The 11,645-nt window shown below is 46.8% G+C and overlaps 1 protein-coding gene across 1 annotated transcript in view; it reads left to right on the top strand.

Moving 5' to 3' along the window:
* Positions 1 to 10,981: 10,981 nt before the first annotated feature.
* Positions 10,982 to 11,645, top strand: part of LOC135508624 (amyloid-beta A4 precursor protein-binding family A member 2-like) — a 17,602-nt gene continuing 16,938 nt past the window's right edge. The window contains exon 1 of the mRNA XM_064928865.1: positions 10,982 to 11,130. The gene's annotated coding sequence lies outside the window, so the exon portion shown is untranslated. The remainder of the gene's footprint in view (positions 11,131 to 11,645) is intronic.

Below are 11,645 nucleotides of genomic sequence, written 5' to 3'. Positions count from 1 at the left end.
ATAGCAGTAATACCTAACAGTGGTAATACCTAATTCCACAGTACTACCTAACAGTGCATAATACCTATGTGAAATACCTATTCCACAGTAATACCTAACAGTGCAGTAATACCTAACAGTGGAATACCTAATTCCAGTAATACCTAACAGTAGAGTAATACCTAACAGTGCAGTAATACCTAATTGCAGTAATACTAACAGTGCAGTAATACCTAATGTGCATGTAATACCTAATAGTGCAGTAATACCTAACAGTAGAGTAATACCTACATGGTAATACCTAACAGTCCACAGTAATACCTAACAGTGCAGTAATACCTAACATGGTAATACCTAATAGTACAGTCCTAACAGTGCAGTAATACCTAACAGTGCAGTAATACCTAACATGGTAATACCTAACAGTCCACAGTAATACCTAACATGAGTAATGACCTAATAGTGGTAATACTAACTGCATAATACCACATAAAGTGCAACTAATACCTAACAGTAAATACCTAGATTTAAAAACAGATTTAAAAATACCTAACTATTGGTAATACCTAACGGTGACTGTAATACCTAACACAAACATAGACACAGGCATAATACCTAACAGTGCATAATACCTAACAGTGCAGTAATACCTACACAGGTACCTAACATGGTAATTTAGTACTGTAGATATGTGGTAGCGGTGGAGTTACCTAATAGTGCAGGTACCTAACAGTGCAAATACCTAATTGTGAGTAATACCTAACAGTGTATTGTAATGTTTTTTTTAAATGGTATAAAACTGCCTTAATACCTAATTGCTGTAATACCTAAAGTGCAGTAATACCTAATGGTACAGTAATACCTAATAGTACAGTAATACCTAACAGTGTTAATTGGAAATGAATAATACCTAATAGTGGTAATACCTAAAGTGCAATAATACCTAATAGTCAGTAATACCTAACGAGTGCTTAATACCTAACTGTAGCAGTAATACCTAATTCAGTAATACCTCCCTTCCTAATACCTAAGTTGTGTCAGGGTAATACCTATGTTACTGAGTAATAAATAGTACAGTAATACCTAATGCTTAATACCTAATATACAGTAATACCTAATAGTGCAGTAATACCTAATTGCAGTAATACCTAACATTTGTAATACCTAAATGTGCTTTAATTGACCTAACTGGTAAAACAGTGCTGTAATACCTAACCAAGTCAAATACCTAATTGTAATACCTAACAGTGCTGTAATACCTATTTAGCAGATGTTAATACCTAACGTGGTAATACCTAACAGTGCTGTATTCCTAGCTCCTAACAGTGCAGTAATACCTAATAGTGCAGTAATACCTAACAGTGCAGTAATACCTAATAGTACAGTAATACCTAACAGTGCAGTAATACCTAATAGTGCAGTAATACCTAACAGTACAGTAATACCTAACAGTGCTGTAATACCTAATAGTGCAGTAATACCTAATAGTACAGTAATACCTAATAGTGCAGTAATACCTAATAGTGCAGTAATACCTAATAGTGCAGTAATACCTAATAGTGCAGTAATACCTAATAGTGCAGTAATACCTAATAGTGCAGTAATACCTAATAGTGCAGTAATACCTAATAGTGCAGTAATACCTAATAGTGCAGTAATACCTAATAGTGCAGTAATACCTAATAGTGCAGTAATACCTAATAGTGCAGTAATACCTAACAGTGCAGTAATACCTAACAGTGCAGTAATACCTAATAGTGCAGTAATACCTAACAGTGCAGTAATACCTAACAATAATACCTAACAGTGCAGTAATACCTAATAGTACAGTAATACCTAATAGTGCAGTAATACCTAATAGTACAGTAATACCTAATAGTGCAGTAATACCTAATAGTGCAGTAATACCTAATAGTGCAGTAATACCTAACAGTGCAGTAATACCTAACAGTGCAGTAATACCTAATAGTGCAGTAATACCTAACAGTGCAGTAATACCTAATAGTGCAGTAATACCTAACAGTGCAGTAATACCTAACAGTGCAGTAATACCTAATAGTGCAGTAATACCTAACAGTGCAGTAATACCTAATAGTGCAGTAATACCTAATAGTGCAGTAATACCTAATAGTGCTGTAATACCTAATAGTGCAGTAATACCTAATAGTACAGTAATACCTAACAGTGCAGTAATACCTAATAGTGCAGTAATACCTAACAGTGCAGTAATACCTAATAGTACAGTAATACCTAACAGTGCAGTAATACCTAACAGTGCAGTAATACCTAACAGTGCAGTAATACCTAATAGTGCAGTAATACCTAACAGTGCAGTAATACCTAACAGTGCAGTAATACCTAACAGTGCAGTAATACCTAACAGTGCAGTAATACCTAATAGTGCAGTAATACCTAATAGTGCAGTAATACCTAATAGTGCAGTAATACCTAACAGTGCAGTAATACCTAATAGTACAGTAATACCTAATAGTGCAGTAATACCTAATAGTGCAGTAATACCTAATAGTGCAGTAATACCTAATAGTACAGTAATACCTAATAGTACAATACCTAACAGTAATACCTAACAGTACAGTAATACCTAATAGTGCAGTAATACCTAATAGTACAGTAATACCTAATAGTGCAGTAATACCTAACAGTGCAGTAATACCTAACAGTGCAGTAATACCTAACATTTTTGTAATACCTAACAGTGCAGTAATACCTAACAGTGCAGTAATACCTAACAGTACAGTAATACCTAACAGTGCAGTAATACCTAACAGTGCAGTAATACCTAATAGTACAGTAATACCTAACAGTACAGTAATACCTAATAGTACAGTAATACCTAATAGTACAGTAATACCTAATAGTACAGTAATACCTAACAGTGCAGTAATACCTATTATTTCGCAGTAATACCTAACAGTGCAGTAATACCTAATAGTACAGTAATACCTAATAGTGCAGTAATACCTAATAGTACAGTAATACCTAATAGTGCAGTAATACCTAATAGTACAGTAATACCTAATAGTGCAGTAATACCTAACAGTGCAGTAATACCTAATAGTGCAGTAATACCTATTATTTAATACCTAATAGCAGTAATACCTAACAGTGCAGTAATACCTAACAGTGCAGTAATACCTAATAGTGCAGTAATACCTAATAGTGCAGTAATACCTAACAGTGCAGTAATACCTAACAGTGCAGTAATACCTAACAGTGCAGTAATACCTAACAGTGCAGTAATACCTAACAGTGCAGTAATACCTAACAGTGCAGTAAAACAACCTAGTGCAGTAAACCTAATAGTGCAGTAAAACCTAACAGTGCAGTAAAACCTAACAGTGCAGTAAAACCTAACAGTGCAGTAAAACCTAACAGTGCAGTAATACCTAACAGTACAGTAAAACCTAATAGTGTAAAACCTAACAGTGCAGTAAAACCTAACAGTACCTAACAGTAAAACCTAACAGTGCAGTAAAACCTAACAGTGCAAAAACCTAACAGTGCAGTAAAACCTATTATTTCGCAGTAATGCATAACAGTGCAGTAATATTTTCTGCCGTAATACCTAATGTGTGTTGTTTTCATGTTTTGTCTTCGAAAAACAGTGCTGATACCTAATCTGTCGCTCTCGTGACAGTAACAAAATATGTGTCCACCGTAATACCTAACAGTACAGTAATACCTAACAGTGCAGTAATATTTTCTGCCGAGGTGTTTCACAGTTGTGGTGTTGTTTTCATGTTTTGTCTTCGAAAAACAGGTGCTGAGAGAGAGAGAGAGAGACAGAGAGAGAGACAGAGAGACAGAGAGAGAGGAGACAGACAGAGGAGGGAGGGAGGAGAGATGGAGGGGGAGAGGGAGGGACAGGGAGACAGAGAGGAGAGGAGGAGAGATGGAGGGAGAGGAGAGGAGGGAGGAGAGAGAGAGAGGAGAGGAGAGAGAGAGAGAGGAGAATCAAAAGTTACAGTTCCCACCTACTACTCAGACATTATTTCTGTACTGTGTGACAGTGAGTCAAAACATACTTGATGAACATGGTCATAAATACATCAGTACCAGATATTCTTTAGAACAATGTCACAGTGACGTCATAATGGTGTAAGTCCTTTCATAGTAAATCAAATCAAATCAAATCAAATTACTAGTCAATCACTTACTAGTGTCTCCAGTGTCATTCACCACGGATCTTTCATTCAGAATGGGCAATGTGCGACTGCGCTGGTTAACCTCCAACAACCTGAGATGACTTGCTCGTTCTCTTTGCAGGCGTCAGACAGTGGCAGAGAAACTGTGGCAGGGAAACTGTCATACTGGTTCTACATTGTGTTATTGTTAATAAACATTGTTATGAGGTTTAGATTAAATGAAGCTTGTTGAGTAGCCCGGGGGTTTTGTTGTTACATGAACAGCCTGTTTTGCGTTCATGTGCCACCAAGCAAAGGATGTCAGATGCATGTCTAGAGTAGACTAAAGTAGGCGAATAGATTACACATCCCGTCGATATTGGTGGATTTTCATAGATGGTTGAAAATGGAAGTCAGTGTGCTTTCACAAAATAATAGCACAACATAAAAAAAAAAAACATTGTTATTTATTGACATAAATACTAGGCCTGGGAGGTGGAGCCTACCGCTTCTGTAGAAATGCAAATTAAAATACAAAAATAGACAGAATGCATGGGCTAATTGAATATCTGGATATGAAATGTTTTCAACCCCGAGGAAAACAATGTACGTAATGTTTATAGGACTCTCACTTTGAGCCACTGATTTCTGTTCAGTCTCATGAAGGATACTTTTAATGAGATCAGATGACCCAGAACCCTGGTCCTCTAGTACCCAGAACAGTGTTTCCCAACCCTGGTAGTCCAGCCCAACCCTGGTCCTCCAGTACCCCAACAGTGTTTCCCAACCCTGGTCCTCCAGCCCAACCCTGGTCCTTCAGTACCCCCAACAGTGTTTCCCAACCCTGGTCCTCCAGTACCCCAAGAGTGTTTCCCAACCCTGGTCCTCCAGTACCCCAAGAGTGTTTCCCAACCCTGGTCCTCCAGTACCCCAACAGTGTTTCCCAACCCTGGTCCTCCAGTACCCAGAACAGTGTTTCCCAACCCTGGTCCTCCAGCCCAACCCTGGTCCTCCAGTACCCCCAACAGTGTTTCCCAACCCACGCACTGAAGCAAACAGAGGCTGAGGAGAGAATAGAGATGCCTGCCTGGGGTATTCCTTACACATGTTCCAGGGCTGCTTGCCCCTTTCTCTTTTCTTCTAAATTCACCAGATTCCCGTTTTTTTTCTAAGGCAAATCTCTGATCGGGACACAGGCAAGAATTTAAAAAGTAGCGAAGATCCTGATCATCAGTCAATGCTGGTAAGTCGGAAATCAGCTTATATTATTTTGATTATTAAACTTTAATAGAAACAGATCAGCTTGCACGTCTCTATCATAAATATTTGGTTCTATGGCACAGAGAATCATGGCACGCGCACACACACACCACGAGCCTGATTAGCTTATAACACAACACCAGCGTGGTGCAGTCTCAATGAGAAATCAATCAAATCAAGGTCGTTGTTAATTATGCCTATAAGAAGTAAACGGTTTGTTTTTGTCGCCTATAGATTTACAACGCTTTGGTTGAATGTGACGATTAGCGGTTTTCAGAGAATGGATGAGAAAAACATATCTCTGCGTTTTATGGGAGACAGACAAAAGATGCTGAGTGCGTGAAAACCCGGATCCGATTTAAGAAATAGGTTGAGATAGAACGAATGCGTGCGTTTTCCTGTCCTGTGCTCAAAATAACATATTTCTAACGCTACCCCTGCAGTTGCGGCAAAAGTTTGGCATAATCGTTTATCATGTTGATTATCTGCAATGTTCAATGGAAGAATCTCGCACGAGATCTTATACGATCCGCAATAGCAACAGCATTTGCAACGTCATAATGATCAACAAAAAAAGGCCGACTACAAATAGCATCAATCATCCGCTGTACGGTTCAGCACCATGGACAGGGACCGTTCGCATTTAGATGTGTGTGGTTTTGGCGGGTATTATTGAACGCAGATGTGTAGTGACGCAGTTTTAGACGAATAAACCATTTGATTTCGCTCACTTGAGGATTGCATGCGTTCCGGTACACTCTTATTTGGTCTAGCTATGTAAATAGAACCAGTAAACTATTTTAGGCATAGATTTAGCTTGGAAACCCGATATGCAATTCCGATAATAATTTGACCATGGGTTCATTGCGGTCTTATTTTAGGACTGAGGATAGTGTGGTGGGGGGATTTGATGGGCCAGCCTGAGCCATGGCTCATGGGAGGAAGTCAGAGAAGATCACCAGAATCCTGGGGCCCAGCCCTCCATCCTGCCCTGGCCATGCTGGATTCATAGAGAAAAAGCCAGGGACTATTAGAAGAATATTGGCCACCAGCCCTCCACCCTGCCCTGGACCCACAGGATCCACAGAAGAGTCTAATGAAGGACCTCATAATGAAAGACCACAGAGTTTGAGGAGTAAGGGCCCTCCGCCCTGCCTTGGCCCCTTATCCACAGGGGAGCCTACTGATGAAGGACTGATGAGCCTACTGATGAGTCTGAGCAGCAAAGGCCAAACTGAAGGACCTCATAATGGGCCTCGGAGTCTGAAGAGTGAGGACCACCCTCAGCACTCTCAGAGCACCAGCATTGAGGAGCTGGACAATAACAATGACGAGAGGACCCCTGGGCCTGCAGCACCTGTTACTGTCCCTGCTAGTGCAACACAGGCCCACCCAAACCAAGCCTACAGCCACCTGACTCAGGCCCAGAACTACCCTCAGCAGCCAGATGCCCAGTCCCATCCGCGACATCCCCAGCAGCATTGCAGAGAGAGTCCAAACAGCCCCGGCACCAGGCCCACCTCTGACTCCCCATCCAGTCAGGAGAGCAAGCCCAGGACTGTTAAACCACCACCTGTCCTTACCAGTGCCAATCCTAACCAGCCGTGTCTGATTAGTCCCTCCGGTTCACCTCTTCCTGTCCCTGCTACAGCTAGTTTCTCCTCTGAGCTCTCGCTGAACCAGCCCGGTGACACCATCATCCCTGACAGCATGGATGAGGAGGAAGAGGAGGAGGAGGACAGCTGCTCAGAGTATGACAACGTGGGTTCGGACGTGGAGGGTGTTGAGCAAGACATTGATCAGGTACTACAGGTGGAAGACCAGAGTATGCAGGTGAGGTACTACAAACACTACCCTGAGCCTCAGGATGGAAGTTATGTAGAGAGTGAGGATGGCATCTATGTGGAACACCAAGAAAGAACCTACGCGGAACACCAAGACAGAACCTACGCGGAACACCAAGACAGAACCTACGCGGAACACCAAGACAGAACCTACGCGGAACACCAAGACAGAACCTACGCGGAACACCAAGACAGAACCTACGCGGAACACCAAGACAGAACCTACGCGGAACACCAAGACAGAACCTACGCGGAACACCAAGACAGAACCTACGCGGAACACCAAGACAGAACCTACGCGGAACACCAAGACAGAACCTACGTGGAATGTGAAGACAGAACTTACATAGAACACGAAGACGGAACCTACGTGGAATGTGAAGACAGAACTTACATAGAACACGAAGACGGAACCTACGTGGAATGTGAGGATGGTACTTATTGCCCCAAGGATGTCTCCTATGTGGAGGGTAGTGTGGAGGGGAACAGCCTGGAGGGGGATGGGAGCGGCACTGGGCAATGCAAACACACCAGGTCACTGTACGGACCTGAGTCTGAGGAAATGGTTATGTATAATGAAAGACTAGAGACAGATACAAATCCCTGTAGCTCTTCTGAGCATCAGTTCAGTGACAATGCATGTCATGCCCGCAAGGCTGGAGACGAGGAAGAGAAAGGGAATGTGGATGTGCAGGAGGAGGAGGTGGAGGGGCATGAGGAAGTGGAGGGGCAGAAGGGGCAGGAGGAGGGGCAGAAAGGGCAGGAGCAGGTGGAGGGGCAGAACAGGGAGGAGGAGGTGGAGGGGCAGGAGGAGGAGGTGGAGGGGCAGGAGGAAGTGGAGGGGCAGAAGGGGCAGGAGGAGGTGGAGGGGCAGAAGGGGGAGGAGGAAGTGGAGGGGCAGAAGGGGCAGGAAGATGTGGAGGGGCAGAAGGGGGAGGAGGAAGTGGAGGGACAGAAGGGGCAGGAGGATGTGGAGGGGCAGAAGGGGGAGGAGGATGTGGAGGGACAGAAGGGGGAGGAGGAAGTGGAGGGACGGAAGGGGGAGGAGGAAGTGGAGGGGCAGAAGGGGGAGGTGGAGGGGCAGAAAGAGAAGAATTTCCCAGATGAGATGGGGGAAACAGAGGAAGAGCGGGATGTGACCACATACACAGAGGAGGATTCTGAGGAGACAGAGGACAGAGAGCAGGAGAAAACACCCAGCAGCCACCAGGAGAAATATGGGGAGAGGATGAGAGAGGGAGAGAGGCAGGGGAAGAGGGAGGGGGAGTGGATGAGAGAGGGAGAGAGGGAGGGAGAGAGGGAGGAGGAGAGGATGAGAGAGGGAGAGAGGGAGGGGGAGTTGATGAGGGAGGGGGAGAGGATGAGAGAGGGAGAGAAGGAGGGAGAGAAGATGAGAGAGGGAGAGAGGGAGGGGGAGAGGATGAGAGAGGGAGAGAGGGAGGGGGAGAGGACAAGGGAGAGAGAGGAGGAGGAGAGGATGAGAGAGGGAGAGAGAATGAGAGAGGGAGGGAGGGAGGGGGAGAGGACGAGGGAGGGAGAGAGGGAGGAGGAAAGGATGAGAGAGGGAGAGAGAATGAGAGGGCGAGGGAGGGAGGGGGAGAGGATGAGAGGGGGAAAGAGGGGGGACCGAGACAGGGAGGACGGTGAGGTCTGCAGAGTGCAGGAGCAAACATCCAGCCGCCAGCGGAAGGAGGACAGGATGAGAAAGGGAGATAGAGAAGACAATGATAGAGCGGAAGTTGAGGTCTTCTCTATAGGGAACTATAACACCCCTGAGGATAGTAGGAGCTCAGTGTGTGTCTCACAGTCCCCACAAAGGGCCCCCTATAAGGGAAGTGGAGGGGGAAGGGATTGGACATGTGAAGCCCCTCAAAGGGCCCATAAGGAGGTGAAGAGGCAGGGGAAGGGAGGAGGACGGGGAGGAAGGAGTGAGAGGGGAGGTGTAAAGAGTGGGAGGGAAGGAGGAAGGGTCGTGAGGGAGACTGACAGGCAGGAATACACTGGCCACATAGTGTCTGAGATGAAGGTATACATGAGTAGCAGCAGCAGCTCAGAGACACAGGACTGCAGAGAGGCTGCCGTCAGGCCCAGGCCACCAAGGCCCAGGCCCAGGCCTAGATCCGGGCCCAGCCCCACCACCCCACACCCTCACCAGACACAATCCCACACTCAGCAGGCCAAGGCCCGCCCGATACAAGCCTACCAGACCCACACCTACCTGACAGAGGTCCATACCCTCCCAAAACAGGCCTACCAGACCCACACCTACCTGACAGAGGTCGATCCCCTCCCGAAACAGGTCCAGAACCACCTGCTACAGGCCCAGAGCGACGTCCGACAGAACCAGCAGACAAAGACACAGAACTGTAGAGAAAGTGCTATCAGGCCTACACACAGATCTAGCCCTAACACACCACACCCTCAACCCCCCCAGACCCCGGCCCAAATGCAGCAGATCCAGGCCCACCAAATCCAGGCCCAGTATAGACAGGCCCCGCCGACACAGGCCCAGATGCATAAGAGACAAGCACCCACCCACCCGACACATGCCCAGACCAACAAGAGACAAGCACCCACCCACCCAACACAGGCCCAGACCAAGCAGCACCACAAAGAGAGTCCCGTCAGTCCTAGCCACAGCCCTAGGCCCACCTCTGACAGCCCTAGGCCCACCTCTGACAGCCCTAGGCCCATCTCTGACAGCCCTAGGCCCATCTCTGACAGCCCTAGGCCCACCTCTGACGGCCCTAGGCCCACCTCTGACAGCCCTAGGCCCATCTCTGACAGCCCTAGGCCCATCTTTGACAGCCCTAGGCCCATCTTTGACAGCCCTAGGCCCACCTCTGACAGCCCTAGGCCCACCTCTGACAGCCCTAGGCCCACCTCTGACAGCCCTAGGCCCACCTCTGACAGCCCTAGGCCCATCTCTGACAGTCCTAGGCCCATCTCTGACAGCCCTAGGTCCACCTCTGACAGCCCTAGGCCCACCTCTGACAGCCCTAGGCCCATCTCTGACAGTCCTAGGCCCCTCTCTGACAGCCCTAGGCCCATCTCTGACAGCCCTAGGCCCATCTCTGACAGCCCTAGGCCCACCTCTGACAGCCCTAGGCCCACCTCTGACAGCCCTAGGCCCACCTCTGACAGTCCTATGCCTGCCCCACCTCCCAGCCACAATGCCCAGACACAGGAACACACTCCCAACACCCGACAGACCGAGCAGCATTGCAGAGAGACCACCACCAGTTGGAGCGCCAAGCCTCCGTCTCCTCTCCTCCAGGAGCGCCACCAAACCCAGACCTATCAGCCTCACAGAGACAGCACCACCAGCCCCAGCCCAAGGCCCACTTCGGACTCCTCATCCAGCCTGGACAAACATTCCAGGGCTGTAAAACTATCAACATCACCAGCTTCCTTCACCAGCTTCAGCTTCACCAGCTTCAGCTCCACCAGCTTCAGCTTCACCAGCTTCAGCTCCACCAGCTTCAGCTTCACCAGCTTCAGCTTCACCAGCTTCAGCTCCACCAGCTTCAGCTTCACCAGCTTCAGCTCCACCAGCTTCAGCTTCACCAGCTTCAGCTCCACCAGCTTCAGCTTCACCAGCTTCAGCTCCACCAGCTTCAGCTCCACCAGCTTCAGCTCCACCAGCTTCAGCTCCACCAGCTTCAGCTCCACCAGCTTCAGCTCCACCAGCTTCAGCTTCACCAGCTTCAGCTCCACCAGCTTCAGCTCCACCAGCTTCAGCTCCACCAGCTTCAGCTTCACCAGCTTCACCAGCTCCACCAGCTTCAGCTCCACCAGCTTCAGCTCCACCAGCTTCAGCTTCACCAGCTTCACACCACAACACAGAGCCACAGAGGGAGTACCCCGAGGAGAGACAGACACGGACACAGACACACAAACAGGTAACTGCCTGATGCTGTTTTGTGTTATTCGTTTACTTGACAGGGACCATGTACAACAAACATTGCACCACATTTGACCTACATCTCATCTGCAGTCGTGTTCCTTTCTGATGTTAGTAAGATCTCCCCTCTGTCTGTTCCAGTTGTTAGTAAGATCTCCCCTCTGTCTGTTCCAGTTGTTAGTAAGATCTCCCCTCGGTCTGTTCCAGTTGTTAGTAAGATCTCCCCTCTGTCTGTTCCAGTTGTTAGTAAGATCTCCCCTCTGTTTATTCCAGTTGTTCATAAGATCTCCCCTCGGTCTGTTCCAGTTGTTAGTAAGATCTCCCCTCGGTCTGTTCCAGTTGTTAGTAAGATCTCCCCTCTGTCTGTTCCAGTTGTTAGTAAGATCTCCCCTCTGTCTGTTCCAGTTGTTAGTAGATCTCCCCTCGGTCTGTTCCAGGTGTTAGTAAGATCTCCCCTCTGTCTGTTCCAGTTGTTAGTAAGATCTCCCCTCTGTTTATTCTTGTTCCAGATGT

Source organism: Oncorhynchus masou, chromosome 22, assembly GCF_036934945.1.
Source record: "Oncorhynchus masou masou isolate Uvic2021 chromosome 22, UVic_Omas_1.1, whole genome shotgun sequence".
NCBI lineage: Eukaryota > Metazoa > Chordata > Actinopteri > Salmoniformes > Salmonidae > Oncorhynchus > Oncorhynchus masou.
This window is presented reverse-complemented; position numbering and strand designations above follow the sequence as displayed.